Genomic DNA, 23,638 nt, shown 5'->3' with positions numbered 1-23,638 from the left:
GAGTAACAGTTTTATAGTATTAGAAAATCTTAGAGATTAGGTAATTAGGTGCTTCTAACTTTTTATTGTGAGGTCAATCCAACCACTTTAAAAAAAATGGTAAGAATACAAAGTAAATAAGAAAGAGCAATGCTTTTATAACGTGAGTTTTGATCTCTCTGAAGTCACCAAAATGCCCAACATTGGTGTCCTAGAGCTAGCTCTACTGGGTCATGAGACCCAGTTGTATGCATATCTTCCTAACTTCCCATTCAGCAGTATTTAAGTGGTAGATTGTAATTGGTTGAGGTAGGAGTATTACACTACAGAAACTATAAAGGCTACAAATAAGGATCATTTTTTCTTTTCCAGAAATCCATTGTTAAACATCCACCAGTCTGCCACTGACTACTAACTATGGAATGCGAAGTCTCTGAGGAACACAATTGAAAAACATCAATCTTGTGCAATATCCTCATGTTACATTGAGCAGCTCAGAGAGATGAAATAGCATTCTCTGCTGATCAAAATATTGAGATAGCTTACAATGGATGTTAAAGATAGACTATGAGTGATGCTGTTATTGTCTGAAAATTCATTTGCTGCAGACTTACCACCCATACCTTAGAATGTATGGGAGATAGGACCGTCAAAGAGGTGATTAGTTAAAATGAGGCCACTAGGGTAGGCCCTAAAATTCAATCTAACTGGAGTTCTTTAAAGAGGAAATTTGGACACATAACAAGTCACTAGGAATGCATGCACACAGAGAAAAAATTATGTGAGGACAGAAGAAGAAGGTGACCATCTGCAAACTAAGGAGAGAAGCCTGTGTAGAAACCAAACCTGCCAACACCTTGATCTTGGACTCAAACCTCCAAAACTGTGAGATATAAATTTCTGTGGTTTAAGCCACCCAGTATGTGGTATTTTGTTACGGCAACCCTAATAAACTAATTCAGATGTTCAGGATCTTTTCTCAGAAAGTTGGGCACAAAAGTAGACAGGCAGAGCAATCATGGAAGATTTTAGCATGGCTTTATCAAGTATGCTTCTGGTCATTGTTTCATCAATGACCCTTTGTTTTAGAAATCTTGTTTTTCTTACATATATACATATCCAAACAGATGTGTATACTAAGCTTAATTTCTGCTTCTCTAGAAATCAGTATTTATTCTTAATTATTTTACTCTTCCTTAAAAAGTAGCAGACATTTTTTTGTACCTAGCTATTCTTGCATTAACTTTGGGTACATATTTTTGCTGTGATTTCAGAGCAGAGTGACCAAATTCTTGGTTTAGTAAATCATTTACCAGAAAAGTATGGACATGTTTAGAAATTCTTGTACTCGGATTGTAGGGATTTCATGTGTATCTTAAAAAGTGAAGTGTGTTTAATGTGTTTCTGATCACAAACCACAAGATTTTATTTGGCAAATATTGTCAATTACAGGTGAAAATTGTGTTATCACAAAATTCTAATTCTTGGATCTTCCATTATTAAAATCTTTTTCTTTTTATTCACAGCTAGATATTATTTACCTGTTTTTCTTACTCTCTACCTCCCCAACCACTGTGTTTTACAGCTTCCTGCACTTAACCGTCTTTCTTGTTTTCGAATTTCTTTGCAATGATGCTTCCTGACAGTAGAAAATAAACTGACCTCTGCTGTTTTTGATCTAACAGAACATACAGGAGTGTTTCAGCTCAACAGTAGAAGACGAACAGCCTTTCTCTGATTGTAAAACAGCTTAAGTGTTTTCCACAGCAATAGCACTGGAATCCAGGGCAGTGAAATGGCAAGCCACTGTTATTTTTTTATGAATACAAGCAGTGTACTTGCAAAATCATAATATCACTAGAGATGATCTTTAATGAATTACATTTATCATATTTAAGGTGTGGATTTCTAAAAGTTGGTGGTTTCAGGGCTCCTTTACAATAGTATGCCATTTGACCTTCTTTGAAGTTCAGATTCTTGAGTTCTAAACATTTGATTTACAAATTTCAGTTTATAATGCATGTTTGTCATTCTGTATATATTTACTTCTGAGATTAAAAAATTCAGAGGAACAGGAATATCTAGCAACATATTTCTGGCTGTTAATATTGCTGATGATCTGTTTCATATTTTTGTAATGTACCATCATCAATATTTGAAAAGAACAACTATATTTAGCATAACAAGTTCTATAAGACTTTAACAATTTCTATGAAATTTTTCATTGTGAAATGTTCGATCAGAAGACATGTGCCCTTCCTGCTGGGTTTTTATCTAAGATGCTGGAATTTGAAACATCAAAACATATAAATGGTACATCAAAGTAAAAGAATATTAGAGAATAGCAATGCATTAGCTATTCTTTGACCTTGACTTGGTTTTTAATTTCTTGCTTTGTCATTAGGGTAAGCAACCAAACCTCTCTTTATATAGTTTCATGGGAAATAAAATAAAGGAGTCCTTTCCATTTTATAACTCTTAGACAAGTCCTGGATATTTAGGCAGACAGATGTTGCTAATATGGAATTGTTAAATTTAAAATTATTTCATATTTTTCTTGAATAAATGTATTTTTAAAAACTTCTTTACTTATCAGAATGAAGAAAAATACTGATATATTCATCTTCTAGAAAACAACTTTATTAGCAGTTTTTTTTCTCTCTACTTAAAGGTATAAATTTTACTTCAGAAATTTTTTAAAAATGTAATGAGTATTCTGAGTTGTAACATTAAGAATACTGTTTTGTTGTTAAATAGAGTTTTAGGCAAAAGTTGTATGATGTATATTAACATTTTTGAAAAACCTTAGCTAAAACAGACATTTGGATGAGAATGGAGTTCACAAATTGATGTAATGATAAAGTCTGTTGCACACTAAGTAAGCAATTCTGGGACTCTTCGAATGTAATATTTATAGAATGCCTTCTTTTGAGGAGTTCCAAATTCCTAATGTGATTTTACTAAATCCAGATGAAGCTGCATCATTTCATCCCAGGAATATGCTGTAAATGTGAAAAACTAAGGAGTTGAAATATTATATGTTGAAAATGCATGGCAGAGTCATAGACAGTTGCCAACCAACTAAATTGCCTTGTCTTTTGAATCTTTCTACTAAGAAATGGGCACCAACATCCTTGGAAGTGATATTATAATATTAAAGAATGGGGGGAAAAAAGGAAGCAAACAAAAACAACCAAATCTTAATGAGTTTTTATTGTTTCCCTGCATAAAATAGCACTCTATTAATTGCAAATAAATAGAATAATCTCTACTTATTTGATAAAAATGTAATACTCTATAACTTAGTTTATAACCACACATTACTTACATTCCTATTTTTAAAATAGCAAATATTTAGCAAGGTATTAAAGAAAAACACTAAACATTTTGCTTCCCCCAAAATGTCCACACTTCAGTAATGTGATAAGAAATTTTGAAAATCATAGAATTTATCTTTATGAATATCATATAGGCTTATAAAATTTAAGATTTTATTTTATTCAATTTCTTTACTTTTACCTTTTAATTTTAGCTACAAAAGCAAATATATTCTTGTTGTTAAAATAAAATCAAAGAGATATATGTAGTACATCATAAAAGCCTCCTCACTAACCCTTCTATTTCTATTCTCAGAGATACCCACTATTAAACATTTGGTGTGTATTATGTCAGACATTCTTTCCTTATATAACCAAATATAGAACTTTATAATGGGATCATTCCATACATATTTTTCTGACTTGCTTTTTAAACATTTAACCATATTTAATGCATATCTTTTTAAGCCAGCACATAAAAAGAAGGGTTATCATATTTTTGCAAATGGTCTAACAACATTTTATTATAAGAATATGTCATCATTTATTGAATTAATTACCTATAGGTGCATGTTTAGATTTTTCCAATTTTAATTCAATTTCTAAAGGAATAGTTGCAAAAGACGTGTTTTAAGTATAAACCAGAATGTTGGTTATTTAATGAAAAACACTAATCTCTTAGGAAATTCTTACTGACTAAAGTCAAGATTTAAAAAATAGTAATCTAAATGTTATATTTTTACATCAATCAGCAACTGCGTAGGGTATTAGAAGGGGCTATAGATTTAGACTCAAAGAAACTTGAATCCCTTTCAAATCCTGTCCCTTATTAATAATATGACTTTGGGCAAACTATCTCACTTCTCCAAAACTTGTTTTTCCATCTACAAAATGATAAATGTGAACTATGCAGTCTTTAAAATCTCTATAAACTTTAAGTGAAAGACTCTGTGTTGCTGTTGTAAAAAAAAAAAAAAAGAAAGGAAAAAGAAAAAAGAAAAAAGAAAAAATTATGCACCCTTCACTAGCTAGGCGATGTGAGGATTCCAGAGAAAATCAAGCAGTCCCCCATCATCTTAGGTTGTTTTGTGGTAGGAAAGGCTAATGGAGGTTACGGAACATACATTGAGATCACCCAGGGTTTATATGCTTTTGCATGTGTGCATTTTAGCCATCTCTTGTTCTACAATCTATAGTATAGATATGTGTGAGAGAATTCAGACTTTATATTCCTCGGAGGGATGCTTTATACTCTGACACAACAGTTCAATTCCATTTTGTGTGGAAGAGTTTCTGATCTTTGGTCAGCCTTAGATTGGTCAAGTTCTTCTAGACCCTGCTTTGTCTGGGCAGATTCTTGGTCTTAGAATTGAATTAGGACAGGCTGTTTAGAGTTTAGTGTAACAAGGAGAGGCTTCTAGAGATTCTGTCCCTTAGCGGATACACTGAGTCGATGCAGGACACTTAAATAATCAGCTGTCAGCAGCTTAGGACTGATTCAAGGACCTAGGATTTGCTCTTGGTTTTTCTACTATTTTGCTAGATGATTTGTTATTGGCTCTGAGTAGTTTGATAAAGAACCCATGTCGATTCTCTAAAATAGTAACATGGGAATAATTGATTCTGATCATTCTGTTATCTAGTTTGAAATAAAAATAGGTTTCTTTTTGGAACTCTTTGGTCATATATCAAACACAGCCCTATGATCTCTGTGTTTGACATTAAGTGTCAGGCGTAAGGATTCTCTTCACAAGTGGGTAAAACACTTAGATGCGTGTTGCCACAAGGCATTACAGTTATTAACATATCATAATTTTTTTCATTAAGTCCAAAGTGACTACCTGCAATCAAGCTAGGATATGAACTAAAAGAAGTTCTCTTATAGTGATAGGTGGGCCACCTATTCTAATTAAACACCCAGTGCCCAGGACTATTCTTACTTATGCCCCAAATAGTGTGAGATTTTCTTTGCTTTATGTTACATTTCCCCCCAAAATGTACTTCAAAACCAATTTTCTTAATGGCGATTCATACATGGTGTTTTTAATAACGCCATTAATCACTCTGTTACTAATTGTTTTATTACCTTTCTCAAATTAGTAACTGTGAATACCCAACATTGTCAGATGTATAAGTGCTTCTCTCTCCTGGGCAGTGATGCTTACTTAGGAAAATACTTTCGCGGGATTCTTGCCCTTCTCCACAATTCCCACTGTCACCTGGGATGAAGGCCAGCTCTAATTTCTAAAATAATTGCCATGGACATAGTGTATATATACAAGGAGCCCATGAAAACAGCTTCAGTGTTGATCTTCACATTAATCCTGTTTTTCTACTCTCAGAAGAAAAACTAGCATTATCCTTATATAAATAATTTATACAAAGCCGTTTGACAGGGGAGTGGGGTGGCACTGGTGGCTTATCTAAGAACTCTGATAGGTCAAATTACTTATTCTGGTAGGGGCTAGAAGATTTTGAATGATGTTCCTGAATCTGTTTTAATCATTTCCATAAGAAATATAAACCAGACCCAAATATCTTTTAAAATGTATAAACTTAGATAAAAAATTTAGATTTTATTATCAATAATCACATAAAAACCTCACGGGAATTCACTCTCTGTTAAAACTAAAAGGACTAAGAGTCATGTGTGTTTTAAATATTGTTTTTCACCTGAATGTGATTTCTTTAGTTCACCTTCTTTCTCTTTTTGGGGAGCTTAATTTAATACGAATCATCATAGAAAAACTGCAGCTGTCTATAAAACAAATGCATCTTTTTTATTTGTGTATTGGGTTTGCTATGAAGTTTTATTTTATTAAAAAAATAATTGTTCACATTTTCATGTTGAATATTTTCAGATACCTTCATCCAGTTCTAACCAAAAAAGCTATATTAAAAATTTTTTTTAAACATCTTGATGTTAAGGCAGGCACCACGACCAATTCTGGGTCAGACAGAATGAATCCATTTTCTCAGCAAGATTTAAGACTTCATGCCCCCTGTTAAGACTCATGCTATGCACAGGGCTGGTACTGTTTATGACAGATGCAAATTGTATTCAACATCTTTTGTACTTAGAATTTTTAATATCAGACGTGTATCCCGCAAATTCAATTCTTTCCTTTAAAGTCCGAAATTCTGGACACCTCATAAAGCAAAAAGCTTGCTGCCACCTTCAAGGAACTCAAACTATCTGATTTTTTTTTATTTGCTGCTGCCATTAGATTGAAATGATTTTTCTTCAGTTTGCTCAAAGCCAGATTTAAAGTCAGGTCCCAGAGGTAACAGGAAAGTCGATCCCCTAAGCTACTCAGTCGTTGTTTGCTTTTTTTACATGTAATATCCTACTTCTAAGCCAGAGTATAATTTAAAATACAAAACACACTCTACATGAATATGTTCTTTAGAAATTTTGTAATCTGACATTTAATGGACGTTAACTAGGTGCCTTATATCATGTCGAGGAAAATGGATAAATTATAAATATCCTTTAATACAATTACTTAATAGCTTTTTGCATATTTTCAATGCTACACATTTCTTTACTTTTTTAGATCAATAGCACTCTGTGCTCTTTTTTAACATAGATCTGCCAGCTTTCTCATTTACAGCACACCTAAATAAGCCAAAAAGCATTCTAAACACTTCAGACAATATGAGCTTCTAATAACCACTCAAAGAGCTCTCGTTTGCAGGCACTTTCTGTTTGCTGGGTACCAGCAAAGGGTTACTTCAGCTCAGGCGCTGCAAGTACGAGCAACAGGAATCCATTGGCTTTAATTTGTCCATGTCTTTCATTTGATACTACCAGTATTAATAGCTTTGCAAGGAAATTCTGCAGTCATTAATCATAATAATTAATCAGATCCAATTATATTGCATATAAATGCGAACAAATTGCTGAAAAAATAATGATCTATCACCAACATGTCACAAGGAAAAAGAGACTAAAATAGTAATTAGAAGCAGGGATTTAGTTGTGTACAAGTGCCCTGCAACTGATTTTAACAGTATGATGGTCCTATGATGTAATTAGTTGAAATTCTAGCAGAATTTCTTAGCAGGCCATCTAATGACTGTGCAAGTGGAGAAAATAAGGTCCACTTTTCTATAAGATCATTTTGCATTTGCTTCTAACTTTGCACTTCTGAATAAAGGAGATCTGCTGCGCTTCATGTCCTAGTACTGGGAACTAAATGGTTCCTACATGTGTTCTCTGAATTTTAAAGGGAGACTGTTAATTGAAGGTTCCCAAAGTTAGGAATTAAGATATTCTGCATGCCATTTTTTTTCTTTTTACTCTTGTAGTCATAAAAATGTGTAACATATAATTCAAAATGAAATGTTTTGGTTATAGTAAGTTAACACACTGCAAGTAGCATGCATGTTAGCTATTTTCACCTTTTTCTTTAACTGAACTGAAACATTTCAGAAAATAGAATTATTCTGTTTTCACTTCAGTTAGCACTCTCCAGAGCACTGGCAGATTTTATCAGAAACCATTTTTAAAAATGAATATGTGTGATTGGATAACTTATTCTTAACAAATTCTTAAACCTGACCAAAGTGAATTGTTCGATGCAAGTTATTCTATGAAATAATTTTAATATGTCTTTATTTTCTTTTATTTCACTTTTGTCTCACAGGATAGAGCTTCTAACATATATTTTCAATTTAAAATTTGTGTTATACACAAGCATAATTAGCATTAGTTTGTTGTGTAACAAAATATGTATTTTAAAATCTTTCAATGTTTTCTTGCTCAACTCACAGATTAACACATGAAATGGTTAACTAAAGATTGATGAGCAGTTTTTATGATAGGTTTGCAGCTTGAAAATAAATGTTAGGTTCATCATAGTTTTCAATAGTAAGCACTGCACTTTACCGTCTTTGATCTCAGTGTTGTGACTACTACAAAGAAATAAAACCTTATCTTACCTTTTCCAGCATCTACAGCAGAAGACCTCAATAATGCATAAGAACATCTGGAAGTACGGTAATTTCAGCTATCAGAGATAAGAATTGACACAGAACAGGTAAACCCTACAAAGTCATCATGTTGAAATGAACTGATTAAGGTTTAGTAACATAAAACATCATGTATAGCGTTTCCATGCTTGCTACATCTTGCTATTTTATATTAAAAAAAGAATGTCAATTATATATATTTAATAGGTTGATTAGCTGGTAGCAATATTATATTTTACATAAAGAGACAGAAATGTCTGCAGATCTATTGCCATACACATCTATTTAGAGTTAACAGTGAGTTCATAGAAAATACATGGGCATAGTAAACAGGGTTTTGAAATGACAATTTTTTACTGGTTGCAAGTGCTAATTGCTAGTTTCTCAAGGGTATAGAATTAATCACCTGCTAGATTTACAGTCTCTAGGTTGAGACCTGAGGATGGAGGCAATAAGAAAAGCTCTTGAGGGACATATCATATGGTGAGTCTAAATATCAGTCTCTATGCATATGTAAATTGGTAACAAAGTTTTTTCAAAGCTCAAGTATGCTAATTTCAAACAGGCAAGACTAAAGCTAGCTTTTAGCAGCTGTTTAACGTCTGCCTGTGGGTGGTAGAGAGAGCTTAAAATACAAGCAAACAGTGGTGCATAAGTAATTAAGCAACATTTTGCTGGGCATAAATAATTCTGTTTATATTGCTCTTTTGAAGAGTATAGAATACAAAATAACAGATCAAGTGCACCTTTGGTCACTAGAGGTTAACTGTTTTTCCTCTTTACCTTTTCTTTGGTTTTACAATTTAAGGGAAATAAATAACAAAGTCAGCTACACGATCTTTTATAACTTTTTAGAAGATAAAAATATTTAAGGAGAAAAAAACCCTATTACAGAATCATTGCACTTATAGTTCAGCTATATTGTTTTTAGTGTATTACTCCAATAATTTCTCAGAAGAAAATGTGATATCTAATTGCAGATTTATTTTTTAACATTTTATATTTTAAGATTATGAAAAAATAAAGTTTGAGTTGTTTGTTAAAATGGAAATAAATCAAACTTTTTCAAAGTCTGAAAAAAATGTCCTCAATTTCTCAGGACCAATTTTAATTATCTCATGCATTAAAAATAAATAAGAGAAATAAAAATGATTCAATTAGAGGTAGTTGCCTAAAATTAAGGAATGCTTAAATCATTGTACCGCATGTAAAATAATCACCTAATTTAAACAGCTCTTGTTAAGCCAGAAGTGTCTAAAATCAAAAGGAAAACAGGTATAAAAAAAATTGTATTTGATTCAATAAAAACCTTGAAATTGACCAGAAGGAAGATTAAAGATTTAACATGATTTAGAAATACCTAGTCTGGAAAAAGGGATTATAGATACTAACTGTGAAAGAGTCAAGGGTTTAAACTTTGTTTGCGTTAAATATTCATGGTTTAAGGAGTTAATGGTAAAAGGAAGTACTCAGTTGGGTATCGAATATTATAAAGGGCTTTATAACACATAAGAATGCTAGGAAGGCAGGAGTAGTTATTTATGCACAAGATTGCTATTTCCCTTTGCACTGAAAAAATAGGTAAATGAAACAAAACTCATTTTATCCATCCTTAACATTCTAAGAAAACATGAAAAATCTAGTGAAATAAAAAACACCTTGTTTTTCTCCCTGACCTTTCTATATTTTCTAATTTTGCATATTTTAGCTTATTATGAGGCTGGGTTTTAAAACCACATGGCCTGAGCAGAAGAGTGGGTTGCGGGTATAGGTTTGCTATTCAGTCAAGATGGATCAATGGTCTTTTACTATGAAAAATACTAATACTTTATCCTTTGTTCTTCCTCTTCCTCTCCTACAAGATGTGGACGTTAACACCAGTTCCAGTCTTCCTAACAAAACAAAAAGATGAAATTCATTTCAATGATGGGAAAACAACCATTTTGGGGGGTCAGTATTCTAAAGTTTCTTAGGCTCATGGAACATCTCACTTAGGTTTACTTTGAGTAGTTCACTCTCTATGTGCCAATAGACCTTGACTATATTTAGGTAAGAACTTGCATATGTTATTAGGCTAACTTAAGTCTTGGCCATGTATGGTTAGGTAAAAACTATACAAATTGTAGGAGATTTGAAATGTTCTGCTCGGTCGTGCTATTTTTTTTTTTCCTTGAATTTTAAGTTTCTGTGTGCTGCTTGTACTTTGAACTTGGATATGCTCTTAAGTATTTGTTCCACCAAAAATAGACAGTTACTAGAAAAAGAAAAGTAACATTGGAAGTGGAATCATTTTAGTTTGGGTTGCCATAGATATACCACAAAACCCTTGTTCAATACCTTCTAACTCATTTGTCAGTGGAAGATGATGGTTTACATACTTTATTGTCATTTGTAAGTAAAAATGTTGTTTATTTCTCTTATTTCTCTTATTATCTGTGGAGGTATGAAGGCAGGCAAGCTTAGACTTCAGGTGATCAGTTTAATTTAATTTTTACTTAGAGAATACTATAATTTTGTTCAGAATGTTCAGTCTAATTGATATAGTCTTCAAAGTAGTGATGAATTACCATCAATTCACCTTGTTTCACTGACTGCAAGTTATGTAGAAACAGTATATAGCTGACTAAAAGAGATGAGAAATAGAGGTCCAAGTAGGAAAAAAATCTGAAATGCAAATATGTATTCCAGAGCTTGAATCCAGCACTACACAGGCAGGATCAGGCAGATATAATGTGTATAGATAACCAATGTCAGATAATTACCACGAACTTTATGGGACCAGGAAAATCCAGAGGGGAATTCTAAACCCAGGATAGAGGTTGCTTTTTCTCTACAAAGTTTGATACTTTCTGTAGTACATGAACACACACACACACACACAATGAGTCAGAGAGTGGTAGAGATTTTTTAATCTCTGCAGATGTATTTTCGCCAAAGGGGATTAAACAGAAATTTCTCTTATGAATAAAAGGCATGATCTCTGAAATGTCTATAAACCACCCAGTTTGTGCTCATTGATTCGTTTTATCACAAGAAGTGCAGATTTACTTATTTATTCATCCATTTACTCAACCTTTGACTTTATTTAACTATTGTGCATGGGCACTGGAAGTTACTGCTGATATAAAGACATATAGAGTACACTAAAATATTAGGGTCAAAAAATGTGGAATTACTGAAAAGTCAAATTTGTATATTGCTTATCACTATATCTATCTCTGACTTTTTGAGTCAGCATTATGATGGCTATTAAGAGATGGAATTCTCTGTTAATGTGAATATCTGTGAATATAGAAAATCTGATTGTAAGCTTTTCATTTTCAGCCAGTTGATAAAATTCTGACTAGTCACCATGCCATGCACTTTGAAAATGATTTCATGGATATATGCTAGTATAGATTGCCTATTGCTCTGTTTATTATTCACTTTAAAATTATATATATATATATATATATATATATATATAAACAAAACATATATTAAAAAAAACAAGACACTATACCATCTTTTCAACCAATCCAAATCAACAACTACATAAAAGGTAGGATCTTAGGAAGGAAAGGTTAGACTTTACTGTCAAAGATCCAGAGACCTGCGGGTTGTACAGGATACCTCAAACCCAGAATCACTTCATCTATATTCTCTTTCCTTTGGTATTAGTCTGGTATGGGCACAGACACTATACACTGTTGAGATTTGTTTTGCATTCTGAACTGGAATTCTTTAAAGCATTGTCAAATCTGTTGACTACAGTTCATGCTCAGGGAAAAATCTAGATAGAACCATTTCAGTATTTGGATTTTTCATTTTGCTTTTTTTCATAGCTTTCATGAAATGATTGTACGATATTGAGATCAACTGCAGCTGAGAAACTTTTCTCATTATATTTACTAATTTATATAGCAGCCAAAAGGTAAAAGGGAAATAAAACAAAAACATATTTGGTAATTTCAAGAATTTAAAAACTAGCCCTGAGGGAAAATGCATCACTTTTTATTTTGTATCACTGCTGTGTTTAAGAAACCTAAAAAAAGGGAATTTCATATTCTCATATTTTGACAAGTACTTTACATTTGCTTGAATAAATATTTTACTATGAAAGGAATATGATTAAAAAGGAAAGAACTATTAACTTCTCAGGAACATGAAAGCAGTAAAAGTACACATTCCATAAACCAAGGGATGCAGTGGCATTCAGTTAAGTTCAACCAATCCTGGAAAGATATTTTCTTTTTCTTTCTTATTTTTAAGCTCAGCAAACCCTACACTTGAAGAAAAGGAAGGTGTGCTGCAAGTATCATATTAATGTTGCAGAACTTAGTTCTTTTCTGAAGAGTTTCCATGTCCCAAGAGCATAAAGACAATAGTACACTATATGGAGAGCCAATAAATCAATTAGCTTTAACAGCCAGAGTTTAGGAAATGCATCTATTCTGTTTGATGAAAACACACCTTTTTCTTGTAACCATACTTCATACTGTTAAGGTCAATTTTTCACATGAAAATTATATTTAGCGGCTGAAAAAAAATCACTCATAAATTTTGTAAAACAAAAAAGAAGCACTTACTAATGTAGAACAAGTTTGTTTTATTTGTAATTATCTATCTTTAAAGTAATTGAGATTCTAAACAGCAGCTAATAGCCTCACTGTCTCAAATTACTACTGCCTGTAACTTTACCTTGCCAAATATCAAAGAGCTTTTCAATTGTAACTCTACTACTAAAACCTAGGTCATTTTCTAGCAATTAATTGGAAGAGGTGATTAATAGCTTAATAATGGGTTGTTCTGTGTTTAAAAAGTGCAGGGGACGTGCATAGGAAAGGAATATATAATTTTGTATCCCTGAAACATAACCTAATTGAAAAATCAGCAGTTGGTCTTATTTACTTTAGGCTTGTACTTCCAAACCCTCTTTTGATCTACTTTGAGAAAATGTGTAAATCTGGAGAGTATTTTTTAATTAACTCCTTGAACGTTGAACACGCTATGAATTTAAGGAGCACAAGCTATTCCGTAGCACCTGCTGTGCTGCAGTCGACTTCACAGGAATTTGAGGGCAATGTGTGTCAAGTATCTACCTGGATAGGCAGAAAGTAACGTCCATTTGGCAAGTCAGGGATTTATATAGCACACACACAGCATAAGGCCACCCATGGATTCGTATGACACCATAGGGCCATCTATGGATTCATATGGCACATTCACTTATAGCATTACTTTATGACTGTTGTGTCTGGGAGCTTATGCGCACTTTTAACATTATTTCCTGTTACATTCATCACAGACTTGTGACTGTAAAATCTACCTGCAGCTGATCATGATATCTTTCCAGAAACATCTAAGGAGACAGCCAATGCAATTTAGTCAGTTTATTAAGCTGAACATGCTGTGTTTTGAGACTAAGTCTCAAAGAAATGGCGAGTTGACTAGATGGAGCGAAGGTCATTGAGTAAAGAGTTCTCATGATTAAGGCAAAAGAAGGGATTAGCAAACTGAAAGGGATCAGGACTCTGTCCAGCTCAGGACAACATCAGAGTGTTCTACTGCAAGATGTCTTCTTAGATATAGGACTCATCAATATTTTCCCATTGTCTACTATAATTGCTACATATGCTTATGGGATTCTTTCTTAGGTTGCTAGAAAAACATAAAGAATAAGGCTCTCAGTTTTCCATAATTTCTTTATAATGTACATTCCTGCTTCTCATTTTAGTCCCATTGTATCCCAGTTGAAGTTAGTAATACTGCGTTGTTTATTCCCCATTCTATTTACACGACTTAACATTTGAGGAAATCAGTACTTCACTATCTGGCACTCTTTTCATGAGATCCAACATAAAATGTAAAAGAAAGAACATATTAAATAAAGGAAGCCTGGAAATGAGTTCAACTTCTTCAGCTCTTACAAAGCCAGGCACAATTTTTGAAGCCCAATTTATTCTTCCAAGGTTAAGGGCTCAATTGGTTATAGAACTTTTTCTTTGATCTCTTTGCACATTTATTGGAGAAAATATGGGGATAAATGAAGGTACAATTTTTTTAAAAAAGAGACTGGCTTTCTCACTACTAAAAAACACATGTCAAATTTAAGCAGATGTAGTGATGAAGATGGAGCAGCATGTTAGTGATGGGGAAAGCCAGTCAGTTAAAAACAAAGATAAGAATAACTTTATTAGTTATGTGTTCCCAGAAGTCAAAGGCTAGTGAAGGTCTGAATAAACAGAAAATATTTCAGTTGCAAGAGGGCTGACCTGTACCTTAGAACTTTCTGCTGGGCAGGTAGCCTGAAGTCTTCATTATCTTCCAGCTCAAAGTAGAGAGCTCTGCTTCCAAGATATGGTAAAGGCAGACCAACACAGTCAAGGTAGTATTTTTCTTGCATAGTTCTTTGTAGTTTTCTTCATGATAATAGATTTTTATGTTCGATTTGCTTACTTTTTGTTGTATCCACAGCTAAATTTCCCCTGAACCTTCAAATTCTTAGTTCAATTTTCTGTGCATTCAAATTTTGAATCTCTCAATATTTTTTTCTGGTATCCTCCTTTAGGAAGGGTCCCTTCTTGTCTCAATTCTAGTTTAATTGTTTTCAAGTTAGGTCTGCTAAAAAATTGTCTCAAACGTGTCTTCTGAAATTTCGTTTCTCTCTTGTTTAACTTTCTTAGTTTGAAGAAATAATCTTCTATTAAGCTTTCTGAGAAAGAGTTCTTGGAAGTTTAGTTCTCAGAGCCTATGTCTGAAATGCCCATACCTTTCCCTTATTTGTCCTGTTTGCTAGCTCCCAGTGCTTTTTTAATAAGTCTGAAATACCTCTGATTCTTAAACTCTTGTATGTTAACTTTGTTAAAGGAGTGAGTTTTGTTTTTCTCTCCAGAAGCGATTATAATCTAATTTTAATATATGACATTACAAAATTTCATAGTTTTGTTCTTTGGTGGGTCTTTTTTATTCTTCCTACTGGGCACATGTCTACAAATATATATCTTTCAGTGCTGAGAAGATTATACACACACACACACACACACACATATATATATATATATATATATATATATATATATATATATATATAACACACATATGTGTATAAGGTCATAGATGTATATATATAAATATATATATATTTCTTAATAACTTCTTCTCTATCATTTTGTATTCTACTTGTCAGATGTTAGAGCTTCTGAACTGGTCCTCTAATTATCTTAACTTTTCTCATTCATTTTACCATATTTTTGTTTACTCTGATGGTTCCTTAAACTTATCTTCCAAATCTTATACTCATTCTTAAATTTTGTTTTTATATTTTATAATTTCCATGGTTCATTTCTTATTCTCTGATTTAAAAAGAATAGCATTCTATATGTTTTAAGAATGCAGTCTTATGTATTATTTTCTGAGTATTCTAATGAATTTTCCCTCACAATTTTCTTTTTCATCAACATTATCTCTATTTCTATTTTTATTTCCTATTTATTTTTGCTGCTTTCTTTTTTTCAAGATTTTTCATTCACATTTTCTTGAAAATATCTGATGATTTTTGGCTATACTAATTGGAAGCTTGCTGTGCACAGGAAAGACTGTTGACTGGCTGACTTTACCAGGGTGTCAGCCTGCTCGCCATCTTGCTTGTTCGCAGGGCTTGTGGGGTGGGTGGTAGAAGCCTAGCCACAGGTACTGAGAGTGGTGTGGGAAGAGGATGAGAGGTCTCAGTCTTAATTACGTAGACTCTTATTTAGTCCCTTGTTTACAGGGTCGTGACTTTACCCCATCATCTATGCTTGGTGTCCTGGAATAAAAGATTTGTTTTGTTTTGTTTTTGTTTTCATTGTTTTCCTCCAGAAATTAAAATTTTCAGAATTGCAGGGATAAAAAAAAATACAGTGCTTGACTGTCCAGCTAGAGACTAGGTTACCTTTCATTAAAACTGCTTTTTTTTGGTCAGACACTTATTCCTGTGTAAGTGTCCTCATTTAGCATGTTTTATGTTTCTTGTAATATTGATAAATTTGTAATACCTTGTTTTATTTGACAAGTGGACAAGGGAAGGATCCTTATTATTTTTTTAAATGAATTTCAGAGTAGCCTAGGCACTATAGTGATGTAATTTTCCTTGAATTTTTACAATTATATTAGTTAAGAATTATCATCTCTCTTTTTCAGATTAAGTAATTAAGACTTAGAGAAATGTCTTAAGTTTCATGAGGTTTTGTAATAAATAAAGGGCAGAATCAGTATTTGTACGTGAGTTTCGTAGATTTTTTTAACACCATATTATGATGCTTCCATAAAAAAAAAAAAAAAAAAAAGAGAGAGAGAGAGAGAGAGATTTTTAAATTGGTTTCAAAGCTGATTCTAGCAGGAAAGGATTTCATGGGCTGTAGAGCTAGCTGAACTAAGAATCATAATGACTTTCTCTTAGCAAGGTAACCTTTTGCCCTGCCTTTACTCCAAAACCACAATTTTACCACCATTCTCCCTAGTAAAATTTGTTTTGAAAATTTGACTTATAGTAGAGTATAAATTATTGAAAAAAAAAAAACACCCTAAAAATTGCCTTCCCCAGGGGCATTTGGATCTAAATTAAAACAAGATATTTGATGAAGCTCAGATGTTCTTCCTGAGAAAAAGGAGACATATTTTGGGCATAAATAAATTCCTGAAATAGTTATGTAAATAGATTTCTATGCTGCCTAACTACAAGACAAATTTTCAATCTTGAGAAAAAAAAAGAAGCTATGTGGCTTTGTTAGCTAACATTCTTTCATAGTAGGGAGAGAAAGATCTGCTTGAGATGGTATTTTAGGCCAGCTCTTAAGATTTAGCAGTCAGGGTTGGACCTGAGACATGCAAAATACTTTATCTAAAGTAACTAAGAATGGGAAAAATGAGAATATGATGAAAAGTCAAGTAGAAACTGTGAATAGATTAGATAGGAGAGAACACATATTCACAGATTGAGATAAGTTTATAGAAAGTCTTATATTGAAACTTATTATACAGGCAATAGAATGTTAATGGTAACTTTTTTTTGTTTTCAATTAGAGTTGACATTCAATATTATTGTATATTAGTTTCAGGTGTTCAGCACAGTGGTTAGACATTTATATAATTTGTGAAGTGAACCACCCAATTAGTTTAGTACCCACCTGGCACTACACAGTTATTACAATATTATTGACTATATTCTCTGTGCTATACTTCAAATCCCTGTGACTATTTTGTAACTATCAATTTGTACCTCTTCTTTTTTTCTTTTCTTTTTTTTTTCACCCAGCCCCCTAACTCTCCTCCCATGTGGCAATCACCAGTTTGTTCTCTGTACCATAACTTTTTTATCCAGTTGTCTATTGATGGGCACTTAGGTTGCTTCCATATCTTGGCTGTTGTAAATAATGCTGCAGTGAACATTAAGGTGTATATATATTTTTTGAATTAGTGCTTTGGATTTCTTCCAATCAATACCCAGAGGTGGAATTGCTGGGTCATAAGGTAGTTTTGTTGAGGAACCTCCAAACTGTTTCCATAGTGGCTATAGCAATTTGCAATCCCATCAACAATGCATAAGGGTTCCCTTTTTCCACATTCTTACCAACACTTGTTATTTTTGATTTATCAATTTTTGATTTATTTTTGATTTATTCTGACAGGTGTGAGGTGATATCTCATTGTGGTTTTAATTTGAATTTTTCTGATGATTAGTGACTTTGAGCATCTTTTCATATGTCTATTGTCCATCTGTATGTCCTCTTTGGAGAAACACCTGTTCAGATCCTCTGCCTGTTTTTTAACTGGAATGTTTGTTTTTGCGGATGACATGATACTGTATATAGCAACCCAAAAGATTCCTCCCCAAAACTGTTAGAATTGATCATGAATTCAGTAAAGTAGGAGGGTACAAAATTAATATTCAGAAATTGGTTGCATTTTTATACATCAATAATGAATTATCAGAAAGAGAAATTAAGAAAACAATCCTATTTACAATTGCATCAAAAAATTAGGAATAAGTTTAACCAAGGAGGTAAAATATCTGTACTTGGAAAATTATAAGTCATCGAAGAAAGAAATTGAAGAAGTCATAAATAAATGAAGCTTATACTGTGCTCGTGGATAGGAAGAATTAACATCGTTAAAATGTCCATACTACTCAAAGCAATTTATAGATACAATGTAATCTTTATCAAAATACTAATGGCATTTTTCACAGAACTAGAACAAATAATTCCAAAATTTATATGGAATCATAAAAGACCCATAGCCATGGCAATCTTGAAAAAGAAGAACAAAGTTAGAGGTATTATGCTACCTGATGCCAAACTATACTACAAGACTATAGTAATCAGAAAAACACAGTACTAGCATAAAAATGGAACAGAAGAGAAAGCCCAGAAATAAACCTATGCCTATGGGTTTGATCTATGACAAAAGAGACATGATTACACAATATTAATAGTAATTTCTGCACTTAAAAATCACAGAGCTAGACGAGTGCTTAAAGATATTTAATCTAGTAGAAATACCTTTCTTATAATCTATATTTAAATAGATTAATTTGTTAACAAGAATATGAATAGAATTAAATGAACAATCAACTCTAGAGTCACTATAGATAAGATGGCTATAATTTATTATCCAACTTGAATCACTTGTAAGAGTCAAAGGGGGTGTGGGAGCAAAAATCAAATAAACAGAAACTCTCCCAAGTCCTTTGGAATATATAGTTATCCTTCTTTGAGTGAAGTTATAGAAAAGATGTAGGATGCAGTATATAAAAACATGTCTGAATATTTTCAGAAAAATGAAAAAGGGAAGAATAATGAGCCATTACAATAACATCTTTGGTTTATCATTTCATATTCTGGTGTAGATCTTTCTAGTTTTAAAGATCTTACTTACCACAAACAAATGAGAGTGTGCTCTTGTGAATTCACATATTCAGGGATATTAAATTGCAATATTTTTGAAGATTTAAATTTTTTGTTTTATTTTTGTGAGAAAAAATATATAAAATAACTTTTTAATAATCAGGGCAAATAATAGGCCTTGAGTTTATTGTCTTGTGTGTCTAAGTGCTCAAAATATATGTTGAATAATCATTTAGTAATGTGGAATATCATAAAAACTGTGAGATGCAAATGCAATCTTTTGTTTGAAGAATCATTTAGGCTTTGGACACATAAATTGTGTTTAAAATATTTCTCTCTTTTATTTGAGGAGGGCCAACTTATCCATTAGGTCCAGTAGGCACAGCAGCAGGGCTTACCATACTTTTTTGGGGTCTATGAAAATGCTTTAATTTTTTTTAATCTAAATAAAAAATAATCCATTTTTAGATCATAAAAATGTTTGTATATATACTAGCATATTCGTTTCTATATCAATCAATGCAATCAGAAAATATAATTTTTGATATTCTTATGAAAAAAGAGGTTTCACAAAGGCAAAAGTGCCTTGGGCCTACAAAAGTCATTGAGTCAAAGTATATATATATAAAAATATCTATTCCTTAAAGAAATAATCTTTTAAAACCCTGTGGTATAGTGCTGGAATAAACGTTTTCGATCTTACCTAAGATTTCATTTTCATTTGAGTATCTGGCACAAAGTAACATATTTTCTTTAGGAGTTGAAAAATCTCTAAAGATAATTATCCTCTTTCCTCAAGCATACTTATGTGTTTTGTGGAGAGGAATTACTTTCGTTTCCTAACATCTTTTCATCAATAATGGTAAAGGTCCTCATGGGGACTGTTAAGGACATTTCTTTAGGGAAAAGTTGAGGAGATGTCTAGAGTTGAAAGCATCAGGCAAACCTCTCAGATGGAAGCAAAGGGATAGAGTGAGACACTCGATCATAGTCCAGGTCTGAGAATATACTATATGAGTCCTTGGCTTTACATGGCTGGTCTCTATTTTATTTAGGAACAATCTTAAAGGGCTATTATACAATACTACTTTGCTCATTGATGAGTGAAGTAAATTAACACTCCTCCTTCCTATATCTAGTCTTTGTTCATAGTTACTGTAAGCTAGCATCACACATGAGGAATAAAGCTAAACTAATGCCCCTGTTACCTCAACATTTTAGTAGAAAGCTATGGTTTTCCTAACAGATATACATGTCATATATATTATTTTTACCTATAACTATTGATAATACTATTAATACAAATAATGATATCAATGAAAAAGTAATTTAAAATAACAAAAGTTAACATACATTGGTTCACACATTATTCAAATGCGTTATCCTTGATTTTTCACCACAATTTTATAAAAGTTGTTGGAATATCTACTATGTATCAGACTGTTCTAGACTACAGGAATACAGTGGGAAACACACAGGTGAGGTTTCTACACTCTTACAGTTAACATTCTAACGAGATAGGAAATAAATCAACAAGACAAATATCAGATAGTAATAATTTCAATGCCAGAATGATAAAAGAATAATAGGCTAGAGAACATTATGGCTACCTTAGATTTGTTAGTCCAGACTGAAAAAGGCAGATGCAGCTGGAGAAGGAAAGATACACAGAAGAGGGCCAGATCGAGTGGAACACCGGAAACAATTACAAGTAAAAAGCATGGTTTTCATTCTTATCATGATGAGGATTTATTGGAGGCATTCAAAGAGGAGAAGGACATGACCCAATATTTTTGGTTTGAAAAGCTGGACAGATGGTGACCATCTTGACTGAGTGGGAAAAAACTCATAAAGAAGAAATTTTGACAAAAGTAATTAAAAATTATGTTTTGCTATGCAAATTTTATTCCACTGTTTAAGAAATAGAGCAAATTAAGCAGTTGGATATGAGTTTTGAGTTTCAAAAAGATAAATATTGAGCCTTAAAATTAGAATTTAGATCTGAAAGACTGGATGAGGTCACCTAGGTGGGGAGGTATAGATAGGAAAGAGAAAAATACAGAAGATGGAGTTCTGCAGGTCTTCAAAATTTAGAGATTGAGCTGAGTAGGAAACTCTAGAAAATTATATAGTAGTACCCCCTATCTGCGGTTTTGCTTGCTATGGTTTCAGTTATACACAAGCTCCAAAAATATTAAATAGAAAATTTTAGGAATAAACAATTCATAAATTTTAAATTGCACTTTACTTTGAGTAGTGTGATGAAATCTTACACAGTCTCATTCTGTTCTGCTCAGGTGTGACTCATCCCTCTGCCCAGAGTATCCACTCTATATATGCTTCCTGCCAGTTAGTCACTTAGTAGCCATCTTAATGATCAGATCTACTGTCGGGATATTGCAGTACTTGTGTTCAAGTAATCCTTATTTTACTTAATAACATGTAAGAGCAGAGCAAGAGCAGTGATGTTGGCAATTTGGATGTGACAGAGAGGATCTGTAAATTATTTCCTTTAAATAAAAAAGTATAAGTATTAAACTTAATAAAGAAAACAAGCATATGCTGAAGTTGCTAAGACCTGTGGTAAGAATGAATATTCTGTGAAATTGTGAAGAAGGAAAGAGTAATTTGATAGTTCTGTTATTACACCCCAAATGTCAAAAGCTTTAGTCACATAGCATGGTAAGTGTTTAGTAAAGATAGAAAAGGCATTAAATTTGAGGGTGAAAGACATGAACAGGAAACATGTTCCCACTGAAGACAATGTGTTGTACCAGAAAGCACTGAGCCTATAAGAAGACTTCAGCAAGAGATTCCCTGAAAAGAGTGACATCAAGCATTTACTGAAAGTATGGAATGGTTACACAGATTCAGAAATAGGTTTGGACTGAAAAGCGTAAAAATTACTGGAGAAAGATCATATTCACATAACTTTTATTATGGTAAAATTGTCATTGTTCTATTTTATCATTGGTTATTGTTGTTAATCTCTTCCTGTGATTAATTTATAAATTAAAGTTTATCATAGGTATATATATATAGAAAAAATAGTATATATAGAGTTTGGTACTATCTGTGGTTTCAGGTATCCACTGGTGGTCTGGGATGGGGGACTCTTGTACCATGAAATGGCCACCTGTAGAGCAGAAAGAAAAAAAAAAAAGACTGTGGGAATACTGAGGCCAAGGAAAGAAAATATTTTCAGAAAGGCAGAGAGGCCAGCTGTGTCAAATGCCAGAGGGGTTTAAAATAGATAAGAATAGAGATTGGTTCATTGGATTTGAAAATGTGGTAATCTTAAAAGCAGTTCTAGTGATATTATGAGAATAATAGTATGACTGTATTGGGTTTAGGTTAGAGGGATATGAGAGGATTTGGAAGTGAATATAGACCTTCATATCGAGAAATGTTAGTGTGAAGGAGGAAGTGTGAAGAGAAGAGGGCTAGAGAGAGAATTGTTTTCCTCTATCACTCCCTCCCTTCCGTTCTCTTCTTTTTTAAAAATACTATTGTAGATCATGTTTTTATGCTGATAAAAATGATATTGTAAGGAGAGAGATACTCATGATGTAAGAGCCATAGGGGATCATTAAGGAGCAAAGTTCTCATCAATGTAAATAGTGGGAAGAAAGAAGGATCCGGGGCATAAGCAGAGGGGCTTGGCATCGACAGGTAGTAGGACACTTCATTCCTAGTAATATTGGAAGAGTAGAGGCTGTCATGCTGGCTGGTTTGTTATTTTGGTGGTAGAACTATAAATGACTTCTTGTGATGTAGATATTGACAGAAGAAAATGACTTTATTTGAAGAAAAGGATTCCTAACCAGTCAACACAGAATGACAGAAATGAGAATTTAACAAATCAAGTAAAAAAGAGTAGAATGTGCTTTTGCTTGGCTATCTCTTACAAGGAAGTTTGGAATCTCTTAAAATGTAAGTCTCCAAAGACACCATTCATTTGAATAGTGATAATTGTGCAGAAGATCACCTTGTCTAATTTATTGATTATGGGTTAATCAGCTTTTTTGGTACAAATGTCACCTGTAAATATGTTCTAGCTAAAATCTCTAAAATCTTAACATAGATTTTCTTAATTTCTTAAAATAGATATTACAAATCATTTCTTAATATTCATCTCACAGATGCATTTCTCAATCTCAGAACTCTGTATTTCAATCTGGGAATTCCTTACATTATTCGAGTGTCTGTGTTCATATCAAAGGCTATCTACTCATATTCACTTTCTCCTTGTATCTCTTTCTTTCTGAGTATCCTGCATTTTCTCCTGAAATGCTTTAGTAGGAACCATATAATGTTACATTTGATTGTAGACAGTCTGTCTTGATACTTGATTTATCAGATTAACGTGTCAGTGCATTTTGGACACAAAGCTCAAGGAGCTGGCTTATTGCTAATTTCCCACTTCCTCTCTTGTGCCTAACCTAGTGTTTTGAGTACTTGTAAGTGTTTAATAAATGCTTGCTGAAAAGTAGATCAGACATG

The 23,638-nt window shown here is 32.7% G+C and overlaps 1 long non-coding RNA gene across 2 annotated transcripts in view; it reads left to right on the top strand.

Moving 5' to 3' along the window:
* Nucleotides 1–387: 387 nt before the first annotated feature.
* Nucleotides 388–23,638, top strand: part of LOC120596940 (uncharacterized) — an 81,908-nt gene continuing 58,657 nt past the window's right edge. Inside the window, exons 1-3 of one of the 2 annotated variants that reach the window (XR_005651270.1) lie at nt 388–864; nt 8,250–8,338; nt 10,133–10,220. This is a non-coding gene — a long non-coding RNA (uncharacterized LOC120596940). The remainder of the gene's footprint in view (nt 865–8,249; nt 8,339–10,132; nt 10,221–23,638) is intronic. The other variant, XR_005651271.1, reaches the window with a different exon arrangement.

The sequence above is a fragment of the Pteropus medius genome, unplaced genomic scaffold (genome assembly GCF_902729225.1).
Source record: "Pteropus medius unplaced genomic scaffold, Ma_sr-lr_union100, whole genome shotgun sequence".
NCBI classification, from domain to species: Eukaryota; Metazoa; Chordata; class Mammalia; order Chiroptera; family Pteropodidae; genus Pteropus; species Pteropus medius.
Note: the sequence above shows the minus strand (reverse complement) of the source record. Positions and strands in the feature narration are given on the sequence as shown.